At 39.5% G+C, this 9,968-nt stretch overlaps 1 long non-coding RNA gene across 6 annotated transcripts; it reads right to left on the bottom strand.

Annotated features, from left to right (window-relative positions):
* Positions 1–487: 487 nt before the first annotated feature.
* On the bottom strand, positions 488–9,715 carry LOC137175720 (uncharacterized). 6 transcript variants are annotated; one of them, XR_010925700.1, is made up of 8 exons: positions 9,359–9,715; positions 8,402–8,429; positions 6,265–6,405; positions 5,818–5,957; positions 5,395–5,598; positions 1,580–1,754; positions 1,020–1,233; positions 488–670 (listed from the first exon to the last, which is right to left on the bottom strand). It is a non-coding gene; the product is annotated as an uncharacterized lncRNA (long non-coding RNA). The 6 variants fall into 6 exon arrangements; XR_010925703.1 differs by having other exon boundaries at positions 488–667; XR_010925704.1 differs by having other exon boundaries at positions 5,818–5,946.
* Positions 9,716–9,968: the final 253 nt, after the last annotated feature.

The raw sequence follows: 9,968 nt of genomic DNA, 5'->3' as shown, positions 1-9,968 counted from the left end.
TGGAAAAGAGGTTATGATGAGCCTTGCTAACCTCATCCTGATATTCTACCTAAAAGGTAGAATATCCAGTTATAACCAGCCAGATGTGTGTAGAGGTGTGTGCAGAGGCCTGGGGCCAGATTTACAAAACTCTGTGTAGATTCATGACTAAAACTACATTTATGCACAAAGCAGATGCCTTGTTGATAAAACTCAACAGCAAGGAGTCCTTCCCCAGCTCCACAGAGAGTCTACAGATGTCTTCCTTCAGGTTAGTAACCTCTCAGTTAGTGCATGTGAGCAGCAGACAGTATTCACAGGGGATGTTGATAGAGTAAAACCAGCAGTTAGCTGTTGGCTAGCTAGCTCAAATGCTAAAAAGGCGGGCTGACCCAACCAGGGACTTACGATCCAAGTGATTAATGGCTAAAAACTTATACCTTGTTAAAAAACATAGTAAAACAACACAAATTTAAAAGTGTAGCATAGAAATATGGTTTAAAACAATTTATCAGAGAGCTTCTGGCGGACAAACACAATGCTGGCGCATGCACCCATGGCGATACATGTCAGGCCTTTGGGCTTCCTAAGGCTGTGACAGCCCACCCTCCTGGCTCCCTGTGCTGCTCTGCCTGGTTTCCCTCCGGCAGGAGCCCGGGTGGGTCATCACAGAAGGGCTGTTAGTCAGCTGCTGCAAACATTAAAAGATACATGGTAAAAATGGTAAAAAAGTTTACCATAAAAAGTGTCTTGAAACTGAATAAAAGTCAATTTATGATTTATCAGTTTCTGGCAGGCAACCACAACGGTGATGTATTATCTTGTATGTGTATACTCTCTAGTAGACGCCATTGTCATGGACAACCACAATGCCGCCAAGGTATTGTCATATATGCAGATTATGCTTATACTCTTTGGTAGATGCCATTGTGGCGGACAACCATAACGCCGACGCATGCATCTTGTGTGCATGTACGCTTTGGTAGAAGGGATATGACACCATTGACAGGCGACCAAATGAAACAGACCATTACCATTACCTCCTCTACCACTGCTCCTGGGAAGGCTGGGTCAGGAGAGACTGTGACAGCAGGATATGGTGTAAGGGACTAAGGAGATGACTGGAACCGGTGCTTATAGCAGTAGCTGTTGTGGTTTAGAAATGACAAGTCTTGTGCTTATCAACATGGTTTGCAGTCTGATGTTCCAGTGCTGCTCGTGTGTCCTTTTCTCCTGTGGCTGTTCCTGCTCCCCCTGCATGTAGAGAATAATATTAATATTTACATGCAGCATTGTTACAATTACATCATAAGTTGTCTTCTGCCATAGCAGCTCTACAGCAGATGAAGGAAAATATTTTGACATTTACATGTAACATTGCCACCTACATCTCTTTAACATTACCATTGATATAACATTTATATAGTTAAAACAGTAAAAGCCAACATTTTACTTGCAGTCCAGCCACCGTAGTACTGCAAATTATTATCTTGATCAGCACAAGCATTACTGTTGTTTAGTTCACTGACATCACAATGAAGTTCAAGGGCTTTAATCTTTTCATAGACAAATAATTTGACAATATTTCATTCAACTTTACTCCGCTTGAGTTCTGTCATGTCATCAACATCAACCAGGCTGACAGGATGAGGTTGGTTATATTCCATAGTTTTGTTGTGGGTGGATGTGGCTCAGCAGGTCATCCACTGATTGCAGGGTTGGCGGTTCAGTCATTGGCTCACATGTTGAAGTGTGTAAATGGATGAATGTCAGCACTGTGGATAAATGCAAATGCAAATAAATGCAGTCCATTCTCATTTACAACAAATCCCATCAAAACACCAAAAACAACATGTTAGTTCATCTCTCTTAATACTCTCTGAATCCATACTCTGTCTGTGACTCTTGGCTCTGAGCCCATTGGTTCCTACTGAAGACATAAAGCTTTAAAAACACCTATAGTTATATATTTTTAAAGTCTGCAAGTAAACGTTGCTCCACCAGGAGTAAATAGTGCATTTGTCTGGGACCATTTTCAGCAGTGGATTGATACATATTTGGTAGTGAGTATTTCTTCACAATAATAGTAATGGTAATAGTAATAGTTTAATAGTTTTTGGACAACAATGGAGCAAACAATACTTGTCAGAAGAATCACTTCATTGATTTTAGTCATGAAACACATTGACAATAAGAACATTATACAGTATTTGTAGACGTATCCTAAAGTCCCCCTCCATTCAAAAATATGATTTTCCTCTTGTTCCTACCATTTAATGTGCTTCACTGTACAGAATGATGTATGTGCAGAGTTTGACACTAGAGAGCTGCTTTCACATTCATCTGCTGACAGTGGAAAGTTTCTCTGTGCTCAAATCTGATTTACAGGGTGGGCCTACTATGGAAGTTTTTATTGGACTTTAATAATTGTAACCCACAGAAGACAATCCACAAATGTTTACCATGATCCACAAATATTTCACTATGCACAAACATGTATTTTTTAATTTGTGTTGTGTAAAGTCAATTCTTTGACAGACAGGAAGCCAGTGTAAAGACCTGAGAAGTGGAGTGATATGATCCACTTTCTTAGTCTTACTGAGGACTCAAGCAGCAGCGTTCTGAATCAGCTGCAGCTGTCTGATTGATTTTTTAGGGAGACCTGTAAAGACACCATTACAGTAGTCAAATCTACTGAAGATAAATGCATTGACAAGTTTTTCTAAACCCTGCTGAGACCTAAGTCCTTTAATTCTTGATATATTATTCAGGTGATAGTAGGCTGACTTTGTAATTGTCTTAATGTGGCTGTTGAAATTCAGGTCTGAGGCCATGACTACACCAAGATTTCTGGCTTGGTTTGTGGTTTTTAATATTATCGATTGAAGCTGAGTGCTCACTTTTAATTGTTGTTCCTTGGCTACAAAAACATTTTTGATCTTTGTTTAATTGAAGAACATTCTGGCACATCCAATTGTTGATTTGTTCAATGCACTTACTCAATGTTCGTATTGGACCATAGTGTCCTGGTGATATGGTTATCTGAGCCAGCAGAAAGTCCCACCCAGTTTTCCAGTCGGTCTAGTAGTGTGTTGTGATCGACAAAGTCAAATACAGCTCTGAGATCCACTAATACTAATACTGGAGTTCTGCCACTGCCTGTGTTTAAGTGGATGTCATTGAACACCTTAACAAAAGCAGTCTCAGCGCTGTGGTGTGGTCGAAATCCTGACTCGACATCAAAAGACATCGAAATAGTTGTTTAGTGCCAAGAAGTTGTTCAGCTGTTGAAAAACAGCTTTTTCAATTATTTTACTTAAAAACAGGGGGTTTGATATGGGTCTATAGTTGTTCATTAGTGAAGTGTCTAGATTGTTCTTTTTTAAGAGTAGCTTGATGATGGCAGTTTTCAGGGCCTGTAGAAAGACAACATAGTGAAGAGACGTGTTGACAATCTGTAACATTTTAGAGAAAGCCTGTCGGCAGAATATCAAGGCAGCAGGACGAGGATTTCAAATGTTATATAATGTCCTCCAAGTTTTTATGGCTAATTGGATAAGATTGTGTCATACTACTGGAGTTGATTTTAAGTGGACACAGGGACAACACATATCCTGCACCTGATAGAGGCACTGACTGCTTGTCTAGTTTCCTGAATTTTGTCAGTGAAGAAGGAGGCAAATTCACTGCAGGCTCTAGTGGGTATAATATCTACCAAAAATTATTGTCACAGTGATTTATCAGTATCCAGGAGCTGCTGTTTATAGTTTATCACAGAAGAAACACAAGAATATCAGCAGAAAAATGCAAGCAGAGGCGAGAGCATGAAGCAAAGCACTTTAAGAAAGCAGGTAACATTTTTTCAGAAGTAGGGCAGTTGGCCTGATAAATGCAAAATGATCATTTTCCTGGTGACAGTAAATTAAAGGTTAAATGCTTTGCAAGCCATGATGTCACTGGTGTATTTCTGCTCCCTATGGGAATGCTGTGACTTGTGGATTACCTTTGCCTCATCTCTCCTGTCACAGCTGTTAACATCACTGGACTCCAAGCCAACATCAACACTGCATTCTACTGCATCTCCATCTAAACTTTTCTGTAAAAGTAGTGTACTTAAAGATAGTTTACTTTGGAATAGTTTAGCACAATGTACTTGTTTTACATTTGTATTTAAATAAATATGAGCCTACTTTTGAGAACTGTGTACAATCTTGAAGTGTCAGTTGTACCTGTTATTTCAAAAACAGGCAAGGTCTCTTAATACATCCATTAAAATACCACCATTAATCATACATCAAAATCAATTTCATTATGGAAAAGCTGATTTTTTGCAATATTTGTAAATATAACAGTTAATATAATATAACACTACAGTTACCACATCATACTTTACCCTATCAGCTTGTGGTTGGTGTCAATATGTACAAGGCTTTTCAGGCAGAGAACAAATTATTTACGCCTCACAACCCATCCTATTTGGCCAAGTCTTGTCAAAACTCCTGCTGTATCTACACGATGCATTGAGGCTTGCACTTTGTGATACTGCACATGGTGCCCATGCGCTTGAAGAGTTGACTTTACCAAGCGATATCCAGCATGTGGCATGTCTTCCTTAATTCTGGACACAAGTGTGTCGAGCTCTACATCAGAAAGTTGGCTGTATATTCCTCTTGCAGTCATACCCTGCTCAGACAGCTTTCGATGTACTGTCTTGGAGCTCACACCTTGCAGACTTGAAATGTGTGTCACATGAAAGCCCATCTCCAAAAGTTGGACAAGCATGTCCATGGGAATGTCTATTTATTGACATCCAGGTTCTGATCCCCTTTGAAAGCCAAATGTTAGCTGTAATGGGTGCTGATTTTCAAGTTCTGACTGAATTGACAGATGGAGGTCTAGCAGGCATGGGTAATGTCCTAGGGAAGTTGAAGATGTATTAAACTGTAAAAAAAAAAAAACAACATGTCCTGGCTGCAGACAAAGTTAAGGTGGTCTATGTCCAAAGGTCTCTGCTGATGGGCTTGAGTTAGTTGTGAAAGCAACCTTTGAAGCATGTAATTTCTGTAATTTCCCATCCTGTATATACAAAGACCAGGACAGTCAGATCTACATCAGTAGTCTTCACCTTTACATTAAATGCTGTATACCAATGTTATCTTTTGGTAATTTTACAAAGTAACTTGTAAAATTGTAAAGTATTTTAAGTACAGAAAAAAAGAAAGTGCAAATAGAGCTTTCACAGGTGCTTTACCTACACTTTTGAGTAACATCTTGGAACAACTTTCACAATTCAATGTCAAGGTGGTCCCCATGAAGAAGATACAAAAAGCATATTAACAGAGCAGTTTCAAGCTGAGAAAGCACTAGAAAAGATACTTATGGGAAATGTGTATTTTCTGAAAAATGTAGACACACCTTAAACAAGACCAAATCTAGAGTCAACTGATATCAGGCACATCATCAAATCTTCCTTTAGCGCTGCTGCATTTCTGTAGTGTCTCAGCAACTGCAACATCTGTGAACAGGTGGAGGAAGTAGGACCGGTAGCAAGCACGACCTCCAGGTTGAGCTTCTGTGGGGGCACCTCCCAGCCTGCCCCTCGTAGAGTGCTTGTGGATGCTTAGAAATAATAAAAAAAAAGGGTTTGAATACAGTAATGTCTTTTACCAAACATTTTTAATAGGAACTACAGTACTAGTTCTGGTAAAAGGTAGATAAGCATTCTCTCTGGTGACTACATGTCCAACAAATCCCTAACTTGTACAGTTACCACAGTCACAGATGATAATCATCCTTTGTGTCACACAGAAGCGATGGAATTAGGAATGAAGTATGCACCTTCCTCAAGAAAGCTGCGAAAAAAGCCTGTGATACGGCACACACCGTTTCAGTTGGCAGGTCATCATCACCATCATCATCACCTTCAGCTTCTTTCACAGTAGGCCAGCAGATTTTCTGAATGATGACCTCCATAAAATCTGTGATTTATCATTACCATCCCCAAACACAATTCAATTTTGAATGTTAAAAAAAGTGCTAAACATTTTGGCTCTGCAACCTATTGTACTTAACATGGATATGTTTACAGTTGAGGAAGGGGTAACATTCAAGAGACTGATCTAACTTACTCTAACTGAGTCTAACTATTAAGCAGAGGCAAAAATTGACTCATGCTTGTTGGTTGTCACATTCTACATTAATACAACTACTGGTAGCCTGACAGCGGATGAAATTGTAAAGACAAGCCTGTCTTTCTCATTAAAAAGAAAGGGGGGAAAACAATACCTGTGCATTTAGCTGGTCCTCAGCCTCCCTCAGGAACATGAGTGGGACAATATCCTCTCTGGTTTTACAGAGTGGGCGTATTCCAATATCCTTGAGTCCTTTTCTGAGCTGTTTCACTTGGCTACTTGCAAGTAAAAGGACCTGTTTACATGTAGAGATCATTTAAGTGGACAACAGGAAAGTAGAAGTGGCATATGTAATCACAAAACATACATTTTTCTTACAGCATGCACAACAAGCTTCTGAAATAGCCAGTTGTTTGTTTGAGTGAGCAAATAATGATCCTGTACCAGGCAGAGGCTTGTAATTTGTTCCATTTCCTCCTTTGTGATGAGCTTTGTGTCTTTCTTTCAGCCATGTTGTTTCTTAGAAAATACCAATGCTTTCATGTACAGGTACTTAACATATGATCCAAAACCACAAGGACTACAACTGAACTTGAGTGTCCAAAAGAAAACAATTTTTAAAAAATACAGCACAGTGGCTGTACTCACCAGCTGTATTGTATTACAGGTTCTGTCAGAAAGAGCCACAAGTGTCATAGGCTTCAACAGCCTTGACAACGACACAGTGAGTGATTGACAACACATACGGACAAATCAGTGTTGAATTCAGACATGCAGTGCATTGTTTATGTTTTTATATTGGGTTAGATAATAATGAGTGGGACAGAACATGAACACATCTATGTAAGCGCTGAAAACAAGTGTAATATTACAATTATTATTTTAATTTGGGTGAAAACTGGGACAATTTGGTGGTGAATGTTAAAAAACGGGACATTTTAATGTTTTACAGATATTTGTTAGGACTCTAGACACCCAGCTTGAGGCCGGGACAATCCTGGACAGAGCCAGTGTTATGGGTGGGCCCTGGGGGTCCCCCCAGGAGAAATCAGCATCAATGCCGTTTTAATCCTGCCTGTTATTTTGTCTGTTTGTGGTGTCTGGATTTGGAGTGAAGTGAGACATCTGTCCTCCTGTTTAGTATCTCTGCTACGAAACAAAAAACTGTCTAACGGCTGTTTGTCGGTGTGTGACGCCAGAGCGGGACGTTTGAAAGTGACTAGCTGAGGTTAGCATGCTAGGGCTGATGATTAAAAAAAATTTTCTTAAAACAAAATCAAGCTTGACTTGAGCCCTGGATTTAACCACTCTAAACAAGGCCTTTTCCACACGTAAAACCAGGAGGAAGACATTTTAAAGGTAGGAATGGACTTTAATACCTGCGGTTATTGATTGATTCGTGCAATATTCTTTTGCTTGCTCCACTTGTGAGTGGACAGAAGGATGCATGCAAGCTTCATTTGCCAGTGTTGTATGAGTTTTGCTTTTGGACATTGGTGTTCCCTTTTATTGTGGCCATTTAGACTTTATGGCACTTGAATTTATTACACAAAGGGCTTGCTTTCATCTGTTAGTGTATGTATGTGTATGTAAGCGCAGATATTTGTGCATTTTGGTGATGCAGTTTTTGTATTGTGTATGTATCCTTCACTATGGGCCTATAATGATTAAATGACTTGTATTTGGCAATAGTCATAAAATTAAACTGCAGTTGCAACCTGCATTGTGTAGACAAACACAGTTTCACGCTGGACTCAAACTCATTACCTCGGACACAGGAGGCAGGTGTACTAGCAGGGAGGCTAAAACCCACAGGTGCTAGTGTCTGTCGCCAGCACGTCTCTTAAGGTGTCAGGGAGTGAGGTTTCCTCACTGCACAGCACTGTATCCACTGGCTAGTGTTACACAGTCATGAGTGATTGCTGATGTAGTGCTGAATGCAAATTAAGTGCGGCTGATGTTTGTGCAGGTTGGACGGGACAATAGTTGAGTTGCAATGCTCCACCAGCCACCAGCCAAATGCTGGTAAAATATGAAAGTGGATGGTAGATTTCAGACACAAAATAATGATTTACTGAGTGGCTGGTGAATTTGAACATTTATCTGTCAGTGGCTGGTAGATGTTCACATTTTAAAAAGTTAATTTCCCACTGTATTACTTATACTTGTTACTTACTTAAAAAAGACTAAACATATTAGGGGAACCCTTGCAACTGTTATATTACATTCTGTTTTCACACATACAAATTATCTTTATTATTTAGTTTTAATAATGAAAAATTGTTACTTACTGTTTGCTGCGGGAAAGTCAACACCATGCTGCTTAAAAGAATAACACAGACACTCAACTGGATGTGGCGTATTCAGGTCTGTCCTCCTCTGTATGTGTGTGTGTGTGTGTGTGTGTGTGTGTGTGTGTTCATGTGTTCTAGTAACTGCACCTCACATTTGGGGATTTTTCCTACAGATCAGCTGCACTACAAATGGGATAAAAATCAGCAAACAAATAGAAGGGAAGTTGCAAAGGTCACATGGCCCACAAACTGACAGGAAACGATCCACAAATGTGCAAAACCCGTTTCAAATGTACGAATTGATCCACAAATGTGTAAATATGACTTTATATGTATTTTTGTGGTGAAACTATTTACATTTGTAAAACCTATATCATTTTTGTATGAAATTAAAATGTGTTTACAGAAGAAGTTATGAATATTTGCAAATTGCTCAATATTTTTGTGGATATGATTGTACACAACACAAATGAAAAATACATGTTTGTGGATAGTGAGATATTTGTGGATCATGGTACACATTTGTGAATTGTCTTCCGTGGGTCACAAAATTTCCATAGCCTAATAGTCTGGAGCCAATCCTGGTCCAATATAAGTGTGATGTGGAAACTTGAGGCCTCCAGTGCACAAACACTGAGAATGGACTTTACAGTGAAGTATATACATCTTGTGTTCAGAAGTTAAACTTTTGAAATGAAATACATCTGCATATTCATAGATTCTGGAATTCTGGAATGTTTTTGTGTGGAAAAACCATATCAGACACACATTATTATTCAGATTATTTATATACATCTTAAAAAATGTCTGGAGGTGTACATTCAGATTAGTTACAGCAGAAAAGCTCTGCATTAAGAAATTATAACCAGCTTTTCTGATGATTTCCTGTAATATTTTTTATAGTGTCCCATTGTGTTTTATTATCTGCACCTCCTGTATGAACAAAATACTTACAGTATGAAGTCTTCAACCAAAAGCTTCATGTCCATCCTGGTTAGTGCATATTGGGTGTTTTCACACAGGGGCTTTTTAGCTGAATCGAACCCTGGTTTTTTATAGCCCTAGTTGCGATTCCTCTGGGCAGATCTGAACACAGTACTCAGGTGCAGACCAAAACAACCATACCAAAACCCTTTAGAGGAGGTGGTTTAGGTCCAGTCCCAAATAAACTCTGGAGCTGTTTGTTTGTGGTGGGAATGTGATCTGACCACCCTCCTGTTTTCTGAGCACCCCAGTATCCTCATACACAACCTCAAGCGCCACTTGGCTGGTTGATTAGTAACCATCCTCAGGTGTACTCTGTCCAAGACCTCATGAGCTCCTGAGTAGATGGGAGAAGACCAAGGACTTGCTTTTGTAGGCCAGATGACCCACCATCTTGTGTTTGTTTTTTAAGCAACAAGTTTGGAGAGGAATTTGTTGGTCAGTCGAGAGCATAGCAAACCCTACTGACATGTTCCCGCAGCTATGATTGTTGCAGCTCTTTCCACAAGTAAAGTGCAGTAGCACGTGAAGCTCAGGCCATAGTATATCATCTGTCATTGCCAAGATGAATTATTCAGTT

The sequence above is a fragment of the Thunnus thynnus genome, chromosome 23 (assembly GCF_963924715.1).
Source record: "Thunnus thynnus chromosome 23, fThuThy2.1, whole genome shotgun sequence".
NCBI classification, from domain to species: Eukaryota; Metazoa; Chordata; class Actinopteri; order Scombriformes; family Scombridae; genus Thunnus; species Thunnus thynnus.
The sequence above is the reverse complement of the archived record's forward strand: the minus strand, read 5'-3'. Positions and strand labels throughout refer to the sequence as shown.